General features: G+C 41.6%; 1 long non-coding RNA gene across 1 annotated transcript; it reads left to right on the forward strand.

Moving 5' to 3' along the window:
* The first annotated feature begins 411 nt into the window (after positions 1-411).
* Positions 412-3488, forward strand: LOC140001877 (uncharacterized). Its single transcript, XR_011807544.1, has 3 exons — positions 412-2113; positions 2627-2683; positions 2890-3488. It is a non-coding gene; the product is annotated as an uncharacterized lncRNA (long non-coding RNA).
* The last annotated feature ends 1623 nt before the right edge of the window (positions 3489-5111 follow it).

Raw genomic sequence — 5111 nt, forward strand, 5'->3', positions numbered from 1 at the left:
TTAAATAACAGTGAAGTAACGATACTTTTCATTCCCATAGCTTTTCAATGTAAAGATAATTATCTTTGCAGATCTCTGTAGAATAGGCATGTATCATTATCCTTATCTTACTGAGTACAGTGAGGCTCAGGTAGGTTAAACAATTTTCTCAGAATTAGAAAGAAAATATGGAAAACCAAGAATAGTACTCTAATTTCTTGTCACCGTGTTCTGTTCTGTGTTCACAAGATCAGCCTTTATTAAGTTGTCATCTGAAGCACCTTGTAACTGGTTATGCCATGAAGAAATTAAATGAGAGGTATCCAAAGATGATTTAGGAGTGTATTGGGTTTATGTGATAAGGTTTTGGTAACAGGGCTCTGCAGGGGTGGCCTCTGTGAGCAGAGCCCAGCAGCTGGCCCATGCCAGATCAGAGCCAGCTCCAGCTGGGTCCAAAAGGGACCTGCTGCTGGCCAGAGCTGAGCCAGAGAGCGATGCTGGGTGGCCCTCTGTGAGAGAAGACTGAAGAAAAGATAAAAACCTGCTTTACAGCAGCAGCTGAGAGAGAGGAGTGACAACCAGCCCTGTAGACCCCAAGATCAGTGCAGAAGTAGGGCAGGAGGTGCTCCAGGCACATAGCAGCAGTTCCCCTGTGGCCTGTGGAAAGGCCCCTGGTGGAGCAGGCTGTCCCCCTGCAGCCCATGGGTCCCACATGGAGCAGATCTCCACGCTGCAGCCCCTCCATGGGTGGAGGAGCCCCCGGTGGAGCAGGTGGATGTGGCCTGGAAGAGGCTGCGGCCCATGGAGGGCCCTGCAGGAGCAGGCCCCAGGCTGGAGCTGCAGCCCGTGGAGAGGAGCCCACGCAGGAGCAGGGGGTCTGGGGGGAGCTGCCGCCTGTGGGGGGCCTGTGCTGGAGCAGTGGATGAACCCTCGTGGGACCCATGTTGGAGCAGTTCTGGAAGAGCTGCTGCCTGTGGGCAGCCCCTACAGGATCAGCTCAGGAAGGATGGTATCCTGTGAGAGGGACTGACCACAGCCCCCATTCCCTGTTCCTCTGTGCCATTCAGGGGGAGGAGTTAGAAGAGGGTGGTTGGGGGGAAGGTGTCTTTAGCTTGCTTTGAGTTTCTCAGTGCTCCAGCCTGTTAGTAATAGGTAATAAATTATATCACTCCACCTATGCTGAGTCTGTTTTGCCCATGACTATGGAGCCCTTTGCATTGTATTTTCACCCCCCTTCCTTTGAGGAGGGAGACAGAGGTTGTGGTAGAGTTCAGCTGGGTAAAATCACCACAAGGAGATAAACTATCAAGGCATAGATTATAGAAAGCATTGCACTGAAAATGACTTTTGTCAGACATAGACCATTTGAAGTCCCCGGTGTGCTTCTTTGTTGGATGCAAATTTCTCGTGGACTTTCGCTTCATGACTGGAGCACTCATCAAAACAACAACAAAAAAGGTTTGATTATATAGCAGAAATGGCCAGCTTGTGTGACAGCTGGATTTCATCTAAGCATAACAAGTTTTCTTATGCTGTAAGGAGCCCAATATACTGGTGATGTCCTCTAGGAGCTTTCCTACCATAACCTTTCATTTTTTACTAGGCAAGGGTGAGTGATCTGGAGCTCATGACATGCAGGGAGAGAGCCCTTAGCTGTAATTTTGGCAGTCTTACTTGTTTGTGGGAAACTGGACAAAACAGGTGTACCTGCCATTATGACTACTATTTTTTTTTTCATTCTTCAGTAGATCTCACCAGATTTTGGAGAACACTGCAACTTGAAATTACTAAAGGAAAACAGTCTCCTGACAAAATTGGATTATAGCTGTCAAGTACAAGCAGAATTAAAAACCCCAAACATCCATACAGACTGGCTGATTAAAGATTTGCAAGCAGCTCTGCAAAGAAGGAATTGGGAGTACTGTTAGATGAAAAGCTCATCATGAGCAAGCAACATCTGCTTACATTCCAGAAAGCCAACTATATCCTAGGTTGCATCAAAAGAAGTATGGCCAACAGGTCAGGTGATTGTCCCCCTCTACTCCGCTCTCATGAGACTCCACCTGGAGCACTGCAATCAGCTCTTGGACCCTCAGCGTAACAAGGACATGGACCTATTAGAGCAAGCCCAGAGGTGGGCCACAAAGATGATTAAGGGGCTGGAGCACCTGTCCTACAAAGGCAGGCTGAGGGATTTGGAGATGTTGAGCATAGAGAAGAGAAGACTGGGGAGACCTTATAGCAGCCTATCTATGCTTAAAGGGAACTTATAAGAAAGATGGAGAGACTCCTTACAATGACTTGTAGTGATAGGACAAGGGGGGTAGTTTTAATCTGAAAGAGGGTAGATACAGATTAGATATGAGAAAGAAATTCTTTACTCTGAGGGTGGTGAGACACTGGAACAGGTTGGCCAGAGAAGCTGTGGATGCCCACATCCCTGCAGGTGTTCAAGGCCAGGCTGGATGTGGCTCTGGGCAACCTGATCTAGTGGTTGGCATACCTGCCTATGGCAGGGGGATTGGAGTTAGGTGCTCTTTAAGGTCCCTTCCAGCCCAAGCCTTTCTATGATTCTATGAAAAACAAAAATTATAACTAACACTTAAGGTCGTCTTTTTTTTTTTTTTTTTTTTTTTTTTCCCTGTAGGAAGAAGATACCTCAATACTAAACTGTAAGGACCATATACCAAATAGGGTGCCTGAAGTAAGTAAAAAATTGTAATCCTGACATTTCTATTTGGATTTGTCTTTAGGGGGCTGACATTTGGATGAGTTCAAAAACTGTTTTCATGAGTTTTTGCAAATTTCATCGACAGCAAAATTTAGCTGCTTTCACTAGGCATCACTGCCAGTTGCCAGGAAAGTGTCAGAATTCTTCTCAGTAAATCTGTTTCTACAATTTTTTCCCAGGTAGAAAAAAAAAATGCAAAGAAAATCTAAGAATCTAAGAAAATCAAAGACCATCTTCTGACTAAAGAAAAAAAAAAAAAAAGAACTAGATTTGGAAAGAAAAACCCTGAAAGACACCTCTCCAAATACATTTATATATATGTATATATGTAAGTGTTAAGAATATTATTTTTGTCTTTGTAGCAAGTTCTACTGTTTACTGATCTCGTCATTGGTAAAAAAAAATGTGTTACAACCTCCGCAATATTTTTGTAATAGTTGAGAATGATAAGGTTTAAAACTGTACAAAAGAACAATTTTTCTGTTATTAAATATTTCTCTCTAATGTTTTCATAGGCTATTTTGCATCTTTTTGCTCTGTAGTCTTTGCTTAAATAAGTCAGTACATTTGCATCTCACTCCATGATGATGACTGTACAAAATGAGTTATTCCTTCAAGACCTGATGAGGCATACTGCTGATGGGTGGACCCCAGCCTACTGAGGTGTGGTACACCAGAGCTGCCTGCATACAGAACCTCATAGCACTTGCTGCCAGGAGTGGGAACACTAAAGAATAGCCTGCAAAAATGCTGGAAGAATTCTTAGAGGACTTGAAAATCTTACTGCAGCTCTAATTTTTATTATTATTATTATTATTATTATTATTATTATTTATTTTATTTTATTTTATTTTATTTTATTTTATTTTATTTTATTTTATTTTATTTTATTTTATGAGAAGATTTATCATGGTATTTCAATTTGAAGGCTATAAACTTCAATTTGAGTGCTTTGCTGGCAGTGACCCCAGATACATTACTGACTGTATGCCTTACTTGCCAGAGGTCTTAACCCTCTAATGATAGAATGCTTGGTACTCTAAGGAGAGGAATACCCAGTGCTTCCACAGTAAACATGCAAACCATGCTTGAAAGGTCTCCAAGATGCAGTCAGAGGTTCAAAGCAAATACTAATTCTAAATACATAAAGGACTTGCAATACTGGGGTTCTCCCTCTCCCTCTCTCTCTCTCTTTCTCTCTTTTCTCTCTCTTTGTTTGGGATGGTGGTGGTGATAAAACACTCTTGGGTGGATTTACATTTTTGGGGAAAGTTTTTTGCAGAGACAGAAGAGAAAGCTTGGTACAGAAGAAGAAAATAATTGCAAGCTTATACATTACTTGGAAAGCATTCATTCTATAAGAATATAATCTGACACACACAAAAAATAAAAAGTAAAAAAAAAAAAAAGTGATATTCGTCATGTCTAAATCTAATGTAACAAACATGAGTCCAGGGTCTCTTGCAAAACCTCATTTGCTGGACTGGCTTCTGTCTTATGTTCAAACCTGTGTGTGTGTGTTTGTTTTTTTTTTCTTCCTGCAAACTTACGTTTTTTATGGTTTTTTTTTGTTTTGTTTTGTTTTGTTTTGTATAACCGTTTGCAGTGAACATGGGAGCCCTAACACAGAACTTGCAGTCCCATGGCTTCTCAAGCTTCTACATCTACAGCATTGGACCCCTTAGCTAAGGTCATTCAGAGTCTATGACTATAAGGCCCACTGGAACGAGTTGTATCACAGAAGGGAAGGAGAAATACTTGGACATTTCTGTTCATTTAGGAAAGGATTATGTCTGCAAGCATAATGCCATTAACTTTCCTTCTCAGATGTAGAGAAATGTCAGGCAAAACCCTAAGGGAACCGTTCTGGTATGATTTCTTTTATATTTAAAGATAGTGTTCAGGAGAGGCAATCCACTTGTTAAAAGGGTAGGTGTTTTCATCTGAAGTGAAAAATGGAAGGCATTCTGTAAAAGACTTGAAAACAAATTCATCACTTCACACATTAGGCTATCTAGAGATGAGATTTTGGCACAGCTTTTGAGGATAAATGGCATGTCTATTTGATCAAAGAAGTTTTTGTAGATTAGCTGAATATTAAATATGTAAATATACTCGCCTCTAACAGGTATGTAATTGGCAAGAATGATCAAAGTATCCTTTTGACTCTCTAGACAGATACCAAGTATACATTTTCCAGTGTTAAGAATTGCTTCTGCTTCCCCCCCCCCCCCTTTTTTTTTTCTTTTTACAGCAGCCTCCTCATCTGCTCTTCTTGGGGGGGAGGGGGAATCATACTGATAAAGACTTCTTTTGAAAGGCAGAAAGAGGAACATTTGTTGTGAAATACTGATCCTTTGGAAGCAGGAGATGGTAGCTGATTGTGGCAAAGCCCACTCCA

The sequence above is a fragment of the Anas platyrhynchos genome, chromosome 2, assembly GCF_047663525.1.
Source record: "Anas platyrhynchos isolate ZD024472 breed Pekin duck chromosome 2, IASCAAS_PekinDuck_T2T, whole genome shotgun sequence".
NCBI lineage: Eukaryota > Metazoa > Chordata > Aves > Anseriformes > Anatidae > Anas > Anas platyrhynchos.